We start from the raw sequence: 20,055 nt of genomic DNA, 5'->3' as shown, positions 1-20,055 counted from the left end.
CAAAGGATCCAGATCAGAGAGTTTCAGAGTTGAAAGGGGCCATAGATGTCATCTAAATTAATAGCCAAACCAGAAAAAATATTTCAAGGACTACTTGGAAGATGTGTTGAGCTGTTAAAAGTGAAGAAGGCTAAGAATCTAAGATGATAGTTGCTTAAGAATAATGCCGCCTCATAAAAGAATACTGCTGACCACTACAACCAAAGCAATACTTTTTTTTTTTTTTTTTTTTTTTTTTGCGGTACGCGGGCCTCTCACTGCTGCGGCCTCTTCCGTTGCGGAGCACAGGCTCCGGACGCGCAGGCTCAGCGGCCATGGCTCACGGGCCCAGCCGCTCCGCGGCATGTGGGATCTTCCCGGACCGGGGCATGAACTCGTGTCCCCTGCATCGGCAGGCAGACTCTCAACCACTGCGCCACCAGGGAAGCCCAAAAGCAATACTTTTGATGAAAGTAGATTCATAGATCTGTACACATCTTCAAATATTTAAAACTGATATAAGCTTGATATGTGGTCCAACATGTTTCTGTAAGATCTCCAACTTCTTTTTGTTTGAATGTTAAATGTATTTAAGCAAGTGATTTGAAGATTTTCATCATGCCTGCCTTCCCCCTGTCCTCCCTCAACTGAAGATGGGAACCCAGCCGTCTACACTGGCACAGGGTCCGCTGGTGCAGTGCCTTGGGATGTGGCAGTGGAGAAAAGCACCGGGTCAGTCTCCAGATGACTTCCTGTGAGTTTTCTGCTTTCACATGAAGCTTCTGAGAAAGGAGAAAGAAAAAACTCATAGGAAATGCATTGCCTTTCAAGAAAGGAGACCTGCTGTGCAGAGGCGCACACAACTGTGGACAGAGTTCAATATTTTAAATGAATTTTTCCACATAGTTTATGTGACCTCATTTAAAAGACTGTTTTTGGACTCCCTGTTTCTAATTTATACCTATATTTTCCTGTTCACTTAAATTTAAGGAAATACTCATGTTAGCATTGAGAGCTGTGTCTTTATTTCCCTCTTCTCTTGTGTTCTCTGACTGTGTCGCAAACGGCACTGATGCTGCACGGTGACGTGAATCCAGACACACTGCACGCTCAGGGAAAGAGCTCTCCTTGTTTAGCTCAGCCACCCACTTACTGGTCTCAAATTTGATAAGGATGAAAATAGAAACACGTGTCAAACACCATAGTCAAAGTACTTAAACGTGAAAGTTAACACCTTAATTGATTCATGACTGGCAAGGTGACAATACACATATGATTTATGATATTCCTCTACAATCTCTATTTATAGACTACATGTATGTAATCACCTCAGTTACTTAGACTCGTGTTCATTTACAAGTGACAGATAACACTCAAGATAACAGTGAATTCAGCAAGTGTATTTCTTGCTCATATCGAATTAGACGTTAAGTTGACCATCCAGGTTTGGTGTGGCAACTCCACTTCATGAGTTATTAGGAGCCATACTTCTCCAGCTCCAGCTAGAATATGGCTCATTTACTTATGGCCAAATGTGCCTTTGAAGAAACACAACTACCAACTCTGGGAAATCACAGACACACAACAATTCTGCCCTTATCTTACCTTCTCTAATTTAAGTTCCATGGCCACACTGAGCTGCAAGGGAGGCTGAGGAGTATAGTCTTTACCTGAATGATAATGTTGTCAGCTAAAAATATTGTTCCAGTTTCTATGAGAAAAAGTTTTGAAAATAAATTAGAAATCTTTGACACACATTATCCCTTTCTATAACAGAAATGATTCCTGTTTAAGGAATTCTTTTAATACTAATGAGAAAAAATTTGGGAAATCCAACAGAATAGAGAACAAGGAGTATGAATAGGTATTTCAAGGTAGGGACAACACTAATGGATTAAAAAATATATAATCAGGTAAGCAACACAAAATAACACTTTACAGACACATTAATAAGTTTTAGAAAGTTGCAACATAACAAATATTAGTGAAAATGTGGGTAGGCAGGCATGTTCATGTTTTCTTTCAGGGATGCAGACTCAGTTAGAGATCATTTTCTTTTTTTAATGTATGTATATATTTTTATTAAGTATGGAAAGTGCTTTTTGGTTCCCTGTGTATTTTTTAATATTTTTAATTGAAGTATAGTTAATTTACAAAATTGTCTTAGTTTCAGGTGCACACCAGAGTGATTCAGTTTTATATATATATATATTTTTTTACTTTTTCAATCTTTTCCATTATAGGTTAGTACAGAATATTGAATAGAGTTCTCTGTGCTATACAGTAGGTCCTTGATGTTTACCTATTTTATATATAGTAGTGTGTATATGTTAATCCCAAACTCTGATTTATCTCTCTCCCTTTTGGTAGCCATAAGTTTGTTTTCTATGTATGTGAGTCTATTTCTGTTTTGTAAATAAGTTCATTTGTACGATTTTTTTTTAGATTCCACATATAAGTGATATCATACTATATTTGTCTTTCTCTGTCTGACTTACTTCATTTAGTATGATAATCTCTAGGTCCATCCATGTAGCTGCAAATGGCATTATTTCATCCTTTTTTTTAATGGCTGATCAATATTCCATTGTATATATGTACCAGATCTTTATCCATTCATCTGTCGATGGACATTTAGGTTGCTTCCATGTCTTGGCTGTTGTAAATAGTGCTGCAGTGAACATTGGGGTACTTGTATTTTTTTAATTATAATTTTGTCCAGATATATGCCCAGTAGTGGGATTGCAGGATCATATGGTAACTCTGTTTTATTTTTTTTAAGGAAATGCCATACTGTTCTCCATAGTGGCTGCACCATTTACATTCCCACCAGCAGAGTCGGAGGTTCCTTTTTCTCCACACCCACTCAACATTTTTTTTTAACTTTAAAAAATTTTATATTGGAGTATAGCCAATTAACAATGTTGTGATAGTTTCAGGTGCACAGCAAAGGGACTCAGCCATACGTATACGTGTATCCATTCTCCCCCAGACTCTCTCACTTGAGCATTTATGTAGACATTTTAATGATAGCCATTCTGACTGATGTGAGGTGATATCTTATTGTAGTTTTTATCGGCATTTCTCTAATAATTAGCAATACTGAGCATCTTTCCATGTGCTTGTTGGCCATCTGTATGTCTTCTTTGGAGAAATGTCTATTTAGGTCTTCTACCCATTTTTTGATTGGGTTTTTTGTTTTTTGTTCATTTGTTTATTTTTTGATATTACCTGTATGGGCTGTTTGTATATTTTGGAAATTAATCCCTGTCAGTAGCATCATTTGCAAATATTTTCTCCCAGTCTGTAGGTTGTCTTTTCATTTTGTTTATGGTTTCCTTTGCTGTGCAAAATCTTTTAAGTTTAATTAAGTCCCATTTGCTTATTTTTGTTTTTATTTCCATTACTCTAGGAGACGGATCCAAAAAATTCTTTGGCCTATTGGTTATTCAGTAGTATGTTGTTTAGTTTCCACATGTTTGTAAAATTTCCATCTTTCCTTTTTCGACTTCTAGTTTCATACCATGTGGTCAAAAAGATACTTGGTATGATTTCAATCTTACATTTCTAAGACTTGTTTTATGGCCTATCAAATGATCTGTTCTGGAGAATGTTCTGTGTGTGCTTGAGAAGAATGTGTATTATGCTGCTGTATGGTGGAATGTTCTGTATATGTCTGTTAGGACCACTTGTTCTGATGTATAGTGCAAATTGTAAGTTTGTTGGTTTTCTGTCTGGATGACCTACGTATTGTTGAAGATGGGGTAATGAAGTCCCCTACTGTTATTGTATTATGGTCTATTTCTCTCTTCAGATCTGTTAGTATTTGCTTCATATATTTAGGTGCTCTGATGTTGAGTGTGTATATATTTATGATGGTTATATGTTCTTAATGGGTTGAGCCCTTTATTCTTATATAATGAGCTTCTTTGTCTAGTTACCTTTTTTTTTTTCAAGTCTCTTTTGTCCAATACATGTAGAGCTATCCCTGTTTTCTTTTGGTTTCCACTTGCATGAAATATATTTTTCCATACCTTCACTAAGATCCCATGTGTGTCTTCCAAGCAGATGTGTGTCTCATGTAAGCAGCATATAGTTGCATTCTGTTTTTTTTAATCCACCCAGCAACTCTGTGCCTTTTGATTGGTGAATTCAATCCACTTACACTTAGAGTAATTATTGGTAGGTAAGGACTTATTTATGCCATATGATTACTTGCATTCTGGCTATTTTATCAGTCCATTGTTCCTTTTTCCCTCTCATGCTGCCTACCTTTGTGGCTTGGTGATTGTCCTTGGTGGTATGCTCTGATTTCCTTTTTTGAATCCCTAAGTTTTTGCTTTGTGGCTACCATTAAGCTTACATAGAACATCTTATAGATCAAACAGTCCATTTAAAGTGTTATCAAATGAACTTTCATTACATACAAAAACTCTACCCTTTACTCCCTCCCCTTTACTTTTTTAATGTCATAATTCACCTCTTTTTAATATTATATTTATGATATAAATATTGTTTTTCTGGGGAAAGTCTTATTTCTCTTTCATTTCTGAAGGATGATTTTGCTGGATAGAGTATTCTTGGGTGGCAATTTTTTTTCTTCCAACACTTTGAATATATCCTTCCCCTCTCTCCTGGCCTGTAGGGTTTCCTCTGAGAAATCCACTGATAGCCTCATGGGAGTTCCTTTGTAAGTTACAATCTTTTTCCTCTTAATGCATTTAGAATTCTTTCTTTGTCTTTGATTTTTGACAGTTTAATTATAATGTCTCTTGGAGAAGGTTGTTTTGAATTGAGATAATGGGGTGCTCTATTAGCTTCATGAACTTGGATGTCCAAGTTTTTCCAGGTTTACAGCTATTGCTTCTTTTATAAATCTCTCTGCCCCTCTCTTCTTCTGAATCTCCAATGTTTCTGATACTGGATGTTTGATCCCACTTGATCACATAGGCTTTTTCCATTATTTTTTTTTTCTCCTCTGACTCAGTTATGTCAAAGTTCTCTCCTCTAGCTCAATGATTCTATCTTCTGTTTTTGTCTATTCTGCTATTGATGCTCTCCCTTACATTCTTCACTTCATTCGCTGAGTTCTTCAGCTTCAGAAATTCTGTGTTTCTTTTTTGATCTCTCTTTTAAGTTTCTCATTTTGTTAATGTATTGTTTTTTCCCCGATTTCATTCAGTTGTCTTTCTGTTTTCTTGCAGTCATTTAGTTTCCTCAAAACAACTACTTGAATTCTTCATAAGGTAAATCACAGGATTCTGTGTCTTTGTTTAACTAACTGGTGGCATATTGAGGATTTTGGGGGGGGAGGGTTTTTGGTGATTTTATGTTTCCTTGATTTTTCATATTCCTTGAAGTTTGTGTTGCCGTTTTTGCATTTAAAGTAGAAGTTACCTCTCAAATCTTTACTAGTTGCCTTCAGGTGGAATATGCTTTTTGTTGGTCCTGCTTATATCTGGGACTTTCTCTGACCTTGAATGAATACACCTGACCCATGCTTCTTGCTCCCTCTGGTAGCATGATTCTCAAGCTTGTATCTTTTCTTTAGATCTTACTACTCATCAGGCTGGCTGCTGGTTTTCCAGAAGGTGTCACTACAGCTCAAATTTGCAGTTTCTCCCTGCCCACAGACCCTGGCCTGTTTTATGCATGAACTTCCTGTTTGTTTGTGCTGGCTCTCACTGTCACACTCAGGAGTACCTAAAAGAGCTGGCTGCATGGTGGCTTTTACATGTGGTGCACTGGGGGTGTCTGCAGGCCAGGTGGGGCAAATCCTCAGGTAAGGTTTGCCCAGCAGCTTGTGGGAAGGCTTACTGCTGGAGTTCTGAAAGCATTCAGTAGTAACAGTGTCCTTTTACTGCTCTGCAATATTTCTTTTCTACCCTTTTCTTGATTTCCTTCCACTCCAGAGTTGTGGAGATCTGCCTCAATATTCTGGGCACAGCAGGAGAGAAATGGGTTTCTCCAGCATTGCCCTGCACAGCTGGGAAGCTGGGCATTCTCTCACCTATCTCTCTTTCCTCACAGGAGAGTTCACTGCCAGCTTGTTTGGCCCTCTGCTGTTCTGTCTTGTGGAGGGGCAGACCTTGCAAAGTTCCTCTTACCCTCTCCAGTGCATCCAAACTCATTTTGCTTTGTTTTGTTTTGGTTTTGCTCTGATAGCAGGCTGAATCTTTGCCCAGGAAGCCTGGATTTCAAAAAAGGCTCTCTTATCTGTGGCTGTCTGCCCAAATCAGTACTCTCCAGGTTTTCCCCAACTATGGCCGAGAGTGGATGAGGCTGGGGCTGCTTCACTGGTTCCTGCTGGTTCCACAGCCTGTACCAAGTTCTGTATGCACAGGTAGGCAAGACTCTTCCTGGGTCCCTTGGCATATGATGCCAGATGCCACAACTCCCACAGAGGCACTTTTGTTCATGGATAGATTCTGAATTTTAGGTCTCAAAGTTGGAGGGAGAGGCAAAAAGGAGGGATGTTATGCCATTAGATGCTAACATTACTCCATTACACCTAGTATTTTAGTTTTATGAGTTTTTTATTCTTCAGGTATGGAAAACCCACATCTCACTTTTTATCTTTACTACAATTTTGTTTTTGTCATCATTTGTTTGGTTAATAGGAAAGGTAACCTACATTATAGGACTACAAGATAATTTTTGTGAATTTCTGTCCTAAGCAAAGTTTTCTTTCTTCACAATAATACAAAAAGATTCATTTCTTGGATATCAGGTATCAAATATCATTGATATTATATATCAGCCCTTATGTCTTCTAGCCAGATTTACAACTCAATTTAATTCCAGATGTCTAGAATGTCTTTGTCCTTTTCTCTAAATTATTTGAATATTTTTATAAAATCTTAATCTGAACTACCCTATTATGGCTTCTTATAGGCCCCTTCGAATTTCTTGAGGAAGAATTACAGAAAATTTTAAAAGGAGAATAATATGAATGGCAAAGATATAAACACATGAAAATGTACTGATATCAAGTATAATGAAATAATTGCAACCTTAGACCACATTAAAGTAGCTTACATATTAATAAATTTTAAAACTTTACCATATACACATGGGAATGTGGGGAAAGGCCCTTGTGCATTACTGATGGGAACATACCTTGATGCATCCTCTTTGGATGGTGTTGTGACCATTTCAAAGCTGTGAATACCGTTACCTTTGATTCCACAGTTCTTCATTACAGCACTGTGTGAACTAGAAAAAAAAATAGAGATAAACTAAATGTTTGAATGTATGCATCTCTTCTTTCCTTTTGCTTCTTCCCTCTTCCTTCATTTTCTGCTGGAGTTAGGCTTTGTAATTTGTTGTCTGAGACACCTGGGTAGAGAAGAAAAGTGAAAGGAGCCTCCAGAAGGCAGAGGCTTTTCAAGTCCTTGGAATGTATTCAGTGAAGGACTCTAACTGTCCTGGACACAAGAGGGCAAAGGGAGAGCTTTGGAAATGGATCAAGGCAGAGTCCCCTCCCTCTGCACCTGCAGCGCTGTGAGGGGTGTGAGGGAGGGCTTTTTCCTCAAGCCTGATGGCTGCTTTGTCCCCTGGTTTTGCAGGACAGCCCTCAGAGAGGATTCACAGTCTTCAGGAGGATGTCCTGTTCCAAGTCTGCACAAAAAACAGCAGAAAATCATAAGTGGGAAAGAACAGAGAAATTCACCTTTAGTTAGTGATCAGATTTAGCTTTTCATCAGCCTGGTTGGAATTAAGTTGATTCAAAGGAAATAATTCATTTTTTAAATGCACTTGAGTTTTGTATTCTTGGAGTGTACACACATTAGTTTGTATACTAGAACTCATGTTGTCTATATGCCTTAAAATGGAGGACTAGAGACTTAATTAAATGAAATTATTGAAACATCCCTAGAAAGAAATACCCTACCACTTGTAAAATCCATGTGGTATATCTACACTTGTTCATAGGGAAAGTGTTTCAGGGCCCCATGCTCACTGAAAAAAAGCAAGGTTTAAGATTTGATTAATATAACACATATACTTCTATATATGCATTGATATGTTTGATAATTCTAGAATATTTTTGGACTATATAAGAAACCTTAACAGTGATGACTTGTTGAATGGAGCAATGTTGCAGGAGGTTGAAATTTTTTTTAAATGTGGATGTTGTGAGATTATTTTTATAATATATTGATTATATTATAATATATTATAATATATAATAAATCAGTACATGTCTTTATTTTATAATTTTCTGAACTAGTTCATAATAGAAGCAATATGAGAAAGTCATTTTATATTTCCTTGAGTAGGCAAAAATTTTACGCAATAACATGTATTTTTTATAAATACATCTTAAAATCATTATTTTATTTATAGTAGATATAGAGAAAGTTCACAAATTGTAAGTCAAGTAGATTATTATTTAGAATGTGCTTTACTTGAGCGTTGGAAATATTTTCATAAGTAACTATATACTTATGTTACCCTGTATAGATGAATAACATGACCTGTTTAGAAATCACAACTGAGGAAAATAATTGTATAATAATTACAGACATCATACTTCATTTTATTGTACTTCTCTTTATTGTGCTTTGCAGATGTTGCATTTTTTACAAGTTGAAGGTTTGTGGCACACCTGCATTGTCATATGATGGTTAGAATTTTTTATCAGTACAGCACTTTTTTTTAAATTGGAGTATAGTTGTTTTACAATGTTGTGTTAGTTTCTACCGTACAGTGAAGTGAAGCATTTTAATTAAGGTATGTATATTAGTTTTTTTAGATATAATGCTATTGTACACTTAATAGACTGCAGTATAGTGTAAACATAACTTTTTAAATCATTTTTTAAATTCTTAATTTATTTTAAGTTTTTAAATTATTTTTGACTGCTTTGGGTCTTCATTGCTGCTCGTGGGCTTTCTCTAGTTGTGGTGAGGAGGGGCTACTCTTCCTTGTGGTGTGCAGCCTTCTTATTGCAGTGGCTTCTCTTGTTGCAGAGCACAGACTCTAGATGCACGGGCTTCAGTAGTTGCAGCACGCGGGCTCAGTAGTAGCAGCACGCGGGCTCAGTAGTTGCAACACGCAGGCCCTAGAGCATGTGGGCTTCAGTAGTTGTGGTGCGTGGGCTCAGTAGTTGTGGTTCATGGGATCAGTAGTTGTGGCTCACGAGCTCTAGAGCACAGGCTCAGTAGTTGTGGCACATGGGCTTAGTTGCTCTGCGGCATGTGGGATATTCCTGGCCCAGGGATCGAACCCGTGTCCCCTGCATTGGCAGGCAGATTCTCAACCACTACGCCACCAGGGAAGTCCGTAAACATAACTTTTATATGCACTATGAAACCAAAATATTTGTGTGACTCTCTTTATTATGGTGATCTGGAACCAAACCCACAATCTCCTAGGTGTGCCTGTATATGATAATTAGTTGAAAATATTTATTCTAATATAATCCTGTGGACCTTGTAGGCCGGTTCTTCCTGCCCTCTGGTGGCCATTTCTCAAAATGCAGACAAAGTTGTGTTAAGATGACAGTTTAAACTGTTAATATAACACAGGTATATGAATCACGCTCCAAATTTTAGATATTTGATGAGCCTGAGAAATCATCTGACTCAATTTTCTCATTTTGATTTTACTACATAATCACAATATCTCGATTACATAGGCTTACCTCACATTACAGACATAAAGTTGAATTTTGGCATCTCTTGTCTATGTGACTTAGATATTAAATCATCCATAGCTATAGTAACTTCCTGTAAAATGTTTGCAACTATAGTATAATCTGAGGCCCTATAAATATCTCGTAAGGTATGCTTTTCTAATTAATTAATTAATTACTTTAAAATTAGTCTCTTTCTTACTGTTAGGAACTGCATACTGTACCATTTGAATTCCACAGGTAAACACAGCAATGCTGAGGGTAGCCAAATTAACTTAGTAACTGGTAGACCCAGAACTTGAAAACAGTCTGACTCCTGACTTTGTGTCTTCCTTTTCCTTTTTCTGTTTCAAATCTGTATAGTTAATTAAGAATAGATTTTAAATTATTTAATTAGAATAAGTTATTAGTGTATAGCTTGTGAAGTGTCATATAGCATATTTTAACATTTGTTTATCATATTTATTATGTGCTAACATATATGTCAGCCTCAAAGATCTGGGTTTTTCTATAAAGTTTGAGTACCAATGTTCTATTTTGGATCGATGATGGTGGGGAGAATGGATTCAAGTGAGAATAAGACTAAAGGAAGAAACGAATGTTGCAGCAATGCAAGTATTTCATACACTACTTAAAAGGATTTGAATTATTCTAAAAATAATTTTGGAGGCAAAATGCTTATTATTTTCCCTAATCGATTAAAATAGGATAAGGAAAGAGAAGTTTAGCAAATGGGTCCTGATTTCCTTGGTATCATAATCAATGGTATAATAAATGGAACAGGAACTACAAGGGACTGGGTAATAGGAGAAAAAAATAAAATAATGCTACTGGAGCATATTAAACATGAGTTGCTTACAGGACATCCAAATGGAACTATCCAGCAGACATAGGCAATGTGTCTGGAGACCAGGTAATATCATTCTATCATTGTCAGACATTTATTCCTCAGCTACCTCTCATTCTTTATTTACTAAAAATCTTTTAATAACAAACATATTACAAATAGTGACCAAGAAAGGATTTTCATTTTCTAAAAATTGGGCTTCTCAAATTCTGAAGATTAGTGATACAGTACACATTAGTACTTTTTTTTTTTTTATCACTATGCATTTTCCCATTCTTTTTAAAATCAAAGTTCTTTCACTTGGCCGGCCTGGAGTGGGTTGTATGTCACTCCATCCCAGCCAGCTGGGAGAGGCTGTGTGTTGCTCCATCGAAAAGAAGGCGCCGTGTTGCAGAGGTGGAGATCGAAAGCACCTAGCAACTCAGAAGAATGAATTGGCTTCTTAAGAACTGAAATTTGGGAGATTAATGTCGGGACAATGAAGAAGTGGGTAAAGTAGAAGTAAAAATCAGAGCTGTGTACTCTTGGGTAGGATGCATTAGGAGTTGGGCACAGGAGCTTGGAAGCAGGCTGAAAACAATGGGAAGATTCTGGGCTGTGCAGTCTGGCATCAAGGCAATTCCTCGTGATCAAAGCAAACCCCAATAAGAGAAGTTCTCAAGATTGTCTCTCTGCGGGAGATTAGCTACTGTCTCTGCTAAGCCTCCTGAGTTACTCAAGCTAGAACATAAAGGCAGGACGCATCACCCCTCTCATTAATGAACACATCACTACCCACCCCCTTCACCAAAGAATTACAGTATTTGCCCTGGGTTGGTCCTCTATTCCTTTAACTTTACAGATGAGCAGACTGAGGCACTGGGAGAGGGAGATCCTGACCCCAGGTCACCCAGTAAGTAGCACATGTGTCAGAACCAGAACCTGGCTTTCTGTCTTGTGGTCCAGTGCTCTTCTTCCTCCTTCTTGGTCCTGAAATAAAAAATATTTTATGGAACCCCTTGTTCCATAAATTCTATGTGGAAGGTGCTCACCCCAAAAGAGTTCAGGGAAACTCATTCAGAGGCAAATACAATGTATCTTAAGGTAGGCAACCCTTTTCAATTAAACAATACGTTGGCATGCATGTAATTTCATTTCTCTCTCATTTTAACACAATGTGGTCATTACCAACAATGAAGTGGACTGAAGCAAGGCTTGTCTCCGTTTTTAGGTGCTCCTGGTCATGGAACGGAGGATGAACTCCACTGCGTTCTCAATGACCTCCTTGCCCACAAGGTTTAGGAATCTGGGGAACTCTGGCTCTGGTTTTGTGCCTGAGCCATCTGGCTTTCCCTCTGGCTTGTCATCTGAAAAACAGAACAGAATCTCAGGGATGATTCTCAGCTGGAGGAAAGGGAAGTTTCTTTCACTGCAGGGAGCCCTAGAGCCTTTTATACCCCCTCTCACTAATTCTATAGCCTCAGATAATTATCCTTATTGCACATTTACTGCCTGCCTGGTTAACGTCTTCACATGCATTATGTCATTTATTCCTAAAACCAAACAGACCAACAGATATTGCTACTTAGGTAGACATTGGTCCTCTTTCCAGATGAGAAAACTGAAGCTCACGGAGGTTAAGTAACTTGTTCGGAGTTAAAGAGCTGGTAAGTGCCAGTGCCGGGGCTGAAATTCAGAATGCCTGGTTTTAATGTATTTTTCTCATGTAATCCCTGGGCCTGTGGTCATGATAATAATGAGGATGATATAATCATAGGTAGCATTTACTGAGCACACACATGTGACAGGCAATCTACATGCATTATCTCATTTTATTCTCACAGCAACCCTACGAGGGAGGCAAAATTATTATCCCAAGTTAAGCGTAAAGAAACGGGAAGTTGTGAGAGGTTTAGGAGCTGGTCAAAGTCACAGAGTTGATAAATGACAAAACAGAATTCAATCCCATGTCCGTCTGGTATTAAAATCTGGATTTTTAAGCACTCTGTAATGAGCTACATTGTGTTTGACAGAAAAGTTATGATCTAACCACAAGTGTATTATAAGATTGAAAATCGTATAATGATGATAAGGAGAAGTTCTATCACCTGTATATCATCTGATAGTTCTGTAGATAATGATTTTACATCTACTGTGTAATTTCACACTTGACCAATCTTGTGGAGTATGCAGATTTTAGCTCACTGGACTAAGAAACTTAGAAGATAGGGCTTCCCTGGTGGCGCAGTGGTTGGGAGTCCGCCTGCCGATGCAGGGGACGCGGGTTCGTGCCCCGGTCCGAGAAGATCCCACATGCCGCAGAGCGGCTGGGCCCGTGCACCATGGCCGCTGAGCCTGCGCGTCTGGAGCCTGTGCTCCACAACGCAAGAGGCCGCAACAGTGAGAGGCCCGCGTACCGCAAAAAAAAAGAAACTGAGAAGATTAAGCGACTTGCAGAAGAGCTCACAAATAGCAAGAGAAGATGGAACTGTAGCTGCAGGTCTCTTACTCTTGACATTTAATCAAGTGCCCACATATATGGACATGACGCTCACATAAAACTCAGGGCAACCACGGTGACCAGAATTGCTTTGTTTTCGTTACAGGAAGGGGAAAGAAGGAAAAGGTCTACTTGTGACGTGCAGGTACTGGGATGTGCGTTCATCACACGGCCTGATCCTTATTCAGTTTAGTGACAGGAGTACAGTTTTACAGGAAGGAAAACAGATGCTCAGAGGAATTAAATGACACACCTAAAATCACAAATCTAGAAAGTGGCTGAGTCAGGGTTGGAACCTACATTTTTTTTTAAACTCCACAGAGCATGTTATTTATATGATATAATACTGCCTTCAAGCAATTGTCCCTGGAGACATTCACCAGGTGCAAGCCAGAGATTCCTTGCATGAAAAGTGAGTTCCTTTTTTCTGTGTTTCTATGTGCCTACTTGCATAACAATTTAATTTTATCAACTTTTTATTTTATCATGACACTAAATGCTAATTTTTCAATATGAAAGGAGCCCTGGATTGGAGTGTGTGTGAAGGTTGAATCCTTGGCCACAGCCCTTGGATCACATATATAATGAGAGGTATTAGAGTGTGGTGGGTCATGTTTTGGAGTCCTACATACCTGAGTTTGAATCGTGTCTTCAACAAAAAATTCACCATGTGACCTTGTAAACAATAGTTAACTACTCTGTTTCCTCATTGTGTTATTGTCAAGATTAAAGGATACTTTATATATCTCTATCATATACCATATATGTATGTATATGTATGCATATACATATATCTATATGTCTATATTATATAAACCACTTAGGCTTACCAGGCCTAAGGTAAGCCCACAATAGATGCTCACTGTAGTATTATTACTATTATTAATAATAATAGCAACAGAATGATTCATAGTAGCTTTCTCCTCTAGTGCTTAGAGATTATGAAAATTTTGAAAGGCTGTTAAAATATTAAGAAATTTGAAACTGTTGAAAAAATAATAAAAATTAAGAAATTTGGCATACCAAAAACAAATCATCAAAATCAATAGTTGAATGTTTTCTCCTTTCAAATATAATATGGGGTAGCCTTTATTTACATTAACTACCTGACTGAGTTTCTTAGTCAATCTAAACACAAAGTCCTGAAAAACTACAGTAATGCTGATATTTATACAGTTTTTATGGTTTACAAAGTGATTACAAAAGCATGTTCTCTTGACCTGGTGAAGCTGATAGTTATCCCATTTTACAGATGAAGAAACTGAGGTTCAAGCTGTGAACTGATTTAACCACTTTCAGAGTTCACGAGAGACCGACCTGGGACTGGTCTCTAGGATACAACACTCACCTTTCACTTTACCACAGTGATGGACACAGTAGTCTCTGAAGCCATCCCTGCAGTAACTCTGTGGGAGTGTCTGCCTGTGTGTCGTGCTGGTAGACAGTGGGTGGCCGAGGGTGTGAGTTCTGCCAAGTTACATTTAGAACGACTCAGAAGGCTCTGTTACTAAACATTTGCACTGTCTGCTACTAAACATTTGCACTGTCTGCTTTTCTGACCTATCATTCTGAATGGAGACGAGTTAAGAGCTCACTGCTTCTGCAGAGCAAAAATTAATTAATGGGAAATCTGCAGGCTGCCTTGTGGTCCTCTATGTGCTTAGAACAGACATGAAAGAAGTAGATGCTTAATAACAGAAGGAATTGAAGGACTTAGGTTTCAGCCCAGGTGTGCCACATCTACCTGTGTCCATGCTCAAGTAACTTTCCCTCTGCAAGATCAATTTATTTACCTGCAAAAGGGAAATGATAATCTGCCTGTTTACTTAAAAGATTATGAGAACTGGATGAGATAATAATACATGATAACAATAATAGTTAATATTTACTGGGTGCTTATTATGGACCAGATACTTTTCCAATATGTTTTGTCTCTTTCATTTAATTTTCGTGACAACTAAATGAGAAAGTTAACTATTGATATTCCCTTTAAGTGTAAGGCCCATAGGCGTTAAGTAGCATGCCTGAAGTTATATTTCTTTTTTTTTTTTATTGAAGTACAGTTGATTTACAATGTCTTGTTAGTTTCTGGTATACAACAAAATGAATCAATTGTATATATACATATATGTGTGTACATATATACACATATATATTCTTTTTCATGATGATTTATTACAGGATATTGAATATAGTTCTCTGTGCTATACAGTAGGACCTAGTTGTTTATTTTTTATATAGTAGTTTGTATCTGCTAATCCCAAACTCCTAATTTATCCTCCCCCACCCCTTTCTCCTTTGGTAACCATAAGTTTGTTTTTCATGACTGTCTGTTTCTGTTTGGTAAAAATGTTAATTTGTATCATATTTTAGATTCCACGTATAAGTGATATCATTTATTTGTCTTTTTCTTTCTGACTTACTTCACTTAGTATGTTAATCTCTAGATCCATCCATGATGCTGCAAATGGCATTATTTCGTTCTTTTTATGGCTTAGTAGTATTCCACTGTATATATGTACCACATCTTCTTTATCCATTCCTCTGTCAATGAACATTTAGGTTGTTTCCATATCTTGGCTATTGTGAATAGTGCTGCTATGAACATAGGAGTGCATGTATCTTTTTGAATTATAGTTTTGTCTGGATATATGCCCAGGAGTGGGATTGCTGGATCATATGGCAATGTCTTTTAGTTTTTTAAGGAAACTCCATACTGTTCTCCATGGTGGCTGCACCAATTTACATTCCCACCAGCAATGAAGGAGGGTTCCCTTTTCTCCACACCCTCTCCAGCATTTGTTATTTGTAGACTTTTTAAAGGTGGCCATTCTGACCAGTTTGAAGTGATACCTTATTGTAGTTTTGATTTTCATTTCTCTAATAATTAGTGAAGTTGAGCATCTTTGCATGTGTTTATTGGCCATTTCTATGTCTTCTTTGGAGAAATGTCTTTTTAGATCTTCTGCTCATTTTTTGATTAGGTTATTTGTGTTTTTGTTATTGAGTTGTACAAACTGTTCGTATATTTCGGAAATTAAGCCTTTGTCAGTTACATCATTCACAAATATTTTCTCACAGTCCGTAGGTTACCTATTTTTTTGTTTATGGTTTTCTTTTCTGTGCAAAAGCTTATAAGTTTGATTAAGTCCCATTTGTTTATTTTTGCTTTTATTTCTATTGCCTTGGGAGACTGACCTAAGAAAACATGGCTATGATTTATGTCAGAGAATGTTTTGCCTGTTTTCTTCCAGGAGTTTTATGGGGCCATGTCTTATGTCTAAGTCTTTAAGCCATTTTGAGTTTATTTTTGTGTATGGTGTGAGGGTGTGTTCTAACTTCATTGATTTCCATGTGGCTGTCCAGCTTTCCCCACACCACTTGCTGAAGAGACTGTCTTTTTTCCATTGCATATTCTTGCCTCCTTTGTCGAAGATTAATTGACCATAGGTGTGTGGGTTTATTTCTGGGGTCTCTATTCTGTTCCACTGATCCATATGTCTGTTTTTGTGCCAGTACCATGCTGTTTTGATTACTGTAGCTTTGCAGAATTGTCTGAAGTCTCGGAGGGTTATGCCTCCAGCTTTGTTCTTTTTCCTCAGGATTGCTTTGGCAATTCTGAGTCTTTTGTTGTTCCATATAACTTTTAAGATTATTTTCTCTAGTTCTGTGAAAAATGTTATGGATAATTTGATGGGGATCACATTAAATCTGTAGATTGCTTTGGGAAGTATGGCCATTTTAACAGTATGAATTCTTCCAACCCAGAAGCATGGGATATCTTTCCATTTCTTTAAATCATCTTCAATTTTCTTTATCAGTGTTTTATAGTTCTTAGCATATAGGTCTTTCACCTCCTTGGACAGGTTTATTCCTAAGTATTTTTTTTAATGCAATTTTACAAGGGATTGTTTTTTACTTTCCTTTTCTGATATTTCATTGTTAGTGTAAAGAAATGCAACAGATTTCTGTATGTTAATCTTGTATCCTGCTGAATTCATTTATCAGTTCTAGTAGTTTTTGTGTTGAGTCTTTAGGGTTTTCTATGTATAGTATTATTCCATCTGCATATAATGACAATTTTACCTCTTCCCTTCCAATCTGGATACCTTTTATTTCTTTTTCTTCTTTGATTGCTGTGGCTAGTACTTCCAAAACTATGTTGAATAGAAGTGGTGAGAGTGGGCATCCTTGTCTTGTTCCAGATTTTAGCGGGAAGGCTTTCAGCTTTTCACCACTGAGTATTGTGTTGGCTCTGGGTTTGTCATAAATGGCTTTTATTTTGTTAAGATATGTTCTCTCTGCACCCAGTTTGGTAAGAGTTTTTGTCATGAAAGGATGTTCAATTTTATCAAGTGCTCTTTCTGTATTTATTGAGATGATCATGTAGTTTTTGTCTTTTCTTTTGTTGATGTGGTGTATCACATTGATTGATTTACATATGTTGAACCATCCTTGTGACCCTGGGATGAATGCAACTTGATCATGGTGTGTGATCATTTTCATCTGTTTTGGATTTGGTTTGCTAATATCTTGTTGAGAATTTTTGCATCTATCCTTGTTTTATATAAGGGCATTCAAGCTTGGAGAAGTTAAGTAATTTGCCTAGCATTAAAAGTCATGAATGAGCCAGAGCAAGGAATTGAACTCAAGGACATGTGACTTCAAACTTTGGGGTCGTAACTATTACATTATTTTGCTCAGTGCTGCTACTGGTAAAATGCCTGGGTCAAGCAAGGACCCTGTAGTCACCAGCCTGTTTTTGCACAGATTCATCTGTGTCTGCTCTGCTTTACCCACTGACCCACATCAGTCACCTCTGTTTGAGCTCAGTTTGATATATCAAAGGTGCAGGTTACAGAGTGCCTTCTTAATCCTTGGCAGAAAGTGAGCTAGAGACAGGGCTGCAGAATTAAACACAGGATGGGATGCCTCATGACATTTGAATTTCAGATAAACAGTGAGTAATTTTTTTTAGCATATGTTCCCAATATTTCACAGGACATACTTTATGAAAAGAAATTTTGTTGTTTAACTGAAATTTAAATTTAAATGGCATCCTGTACTTTCATTTGCTGAATCTGGCAACCTTACCTGGAGAGACCCTCATCAGAGTTCTCTTACATTAAACCTCAGATCAGAGAGTAAAGGACAGGACTGAGGGAGATCCAAGAAATGATGAAAGGGTACCATGCGAGAAGTTAAAATCATATATGGAAAGTGGAAGTTACTGAAAAGCCCCAATTCCTCTTTAATATCACATCTGAGGCATATTTCACCCCTGAATTCCTCCTAAGAAAATCATTAGCCACTCTCTTGTTCTTGGTTCATTCTACCTAAAGTTTCAGACAAGCCATGGAAGGGATTCATGGGGCTGCAGGAAGGGCTCCCATTCCCATGGTACCCATATGCTGAGAAAGGACTCCAGTCTTTGTCACCCTAATCCCCTTTCTACACATCGCTTATAACTTAGTCAATCCTCATGCCACTCATCGATTTATTAATTTCTTATTCAGTGGACATTTCTTGAGCTTGCGCTATTTGCCAGGGGTTCTGCTAGGCCCAGGGACAAGAAAATGCAAAACACCAGTCCTTGACCTTGCCTTTACTGAGGAGGCAAACATGTCACCTAACAACTGCAATTTAAATATGAGAAGTGCTGGCAGAGGTATGGACAGATTCCTACTGAAGGCTGTCAGGAGGGGTAACATTGCCTGGGGATGCAGTCATGGAGGTGTTGTGTGTTTGAGGCCTCGAAAGGTGGGTCTGTATGTATCCACTATGCAAACAAGGCATGGCGGAGACCCTTTAGGTAGGAAGAATGGCATCTGCAAAGGCACAGAGGTGTGGAAGAGCAGACTGTATATAAGCCCTCAAATTCTTGAGTGTTGAAATTAGAAGGGAAAATGAAAGTGAGCTAACTGAATCTTGAAATATGTTTTAATTAATGAACATGCAAGGGAGATAAAGAGGGAGGAAGAGGAGGAAACAGAGAACACTGTGGGGAGTAAGAAATCACAAAACACTAAGTATCAATATTAGCGCTCATAGCTCTTCCTCTGCTCGTTTCCCTGTTCCAATCTCAGATATGCACATCACCATCCATCCAATTATCTGAAATGCAAGTTCTCTTTAACTCTTTTTTTCACCACAGAACTCATTTGCTCATACAGTCCTATCAATTCTCCACTCAGATATCCTTGCGATTTATCAAATTCTCTTCATTTCCACAAGAAGTGTCATAGTTTGGGCCATTTTCTTGACTATTACAATAGCATTCTGGTCTTTCTGATATATGCCTCCCCCATCTCCTCAACATTGCTGTCATTTTTATCTTTCTGAAACATAATATTGTTTACATCCTCTAATGGTTTTCTTAGAAGGAATTCAGGGGTGAAATATGCCCCAGATGTGATATTAAAGAGGAACTGGGGCAATGTGTCGCTCCATCCAGGTTGGCCAGGAGAGGGCTGTGTGTTGCTCTATCAAAACCAGCTAGACAACTGTGTGTCTCTGTTCAAAACGGGCCAGGAGAAGGCTGTGTATCTCTCCGTCAAATCAGCTGGGAGAAGGCTGTGTACCTCTTTATCAAAGCTGGCCAGGAGAGATGGTGTGTCGCTCCATCCCAGCCAGCAGGCAGATGGCAGCATGTCTCCCTACATTTAAAAAGGCTGGGAGAGAGCGCTATATCTCTCCATCAAAACAGGCAGGGAAAGGGCTGTGTATCACTCTATAAAAACTGGCCTGGAGAGGGCTGTGTATGGGTCCATGAAAATGGGCCAGGGGAGTGCACTCTGTTGCTCCAACCAGGCTGGACAGGAGAGGACTGTGTGTTGCACTTTAAAAACTGGACGGTAGATGGTGGTATATCCCTCCGTCTCAGTGGTTAAGAATCCGCCTGCCAATGCAGGGGACACGGGTTCAATCCCTGGCCTGGGAAGATCGCACATGCTGTGGAGCAACTAACCCCATGTGCCACAACTACTAAGCCCGTGCTCTAGAGCCCGTGAGCCACAACTACTGAGCCCACGCGCCTAGAGCCCGTGCTCTGCAACAAGAGAAGACACTGCAATGAGAAGCCCGCACACCACAACAAAGAGTGGCCCCCAT

This window comes from Phocoena sinus, chromosome 2 (genome assembly GCF_008692025.1).
Source record: "Phocoena sinus isolate mPhoSin1 chromosome 2, mPhoSin1.pri, whole genome shotgun sequence".
Lineage (NCBI taxonomy): Eukaryota > Metazoa > Chordata > Mammalia > Artiodactyla > Phocoenidae > Phocoena > Phocoena sinus.
The sequence above is the reverse complement of the archived record's forward strand: the minus strand, read 5'-3'. Positions refer to the sequence as shown.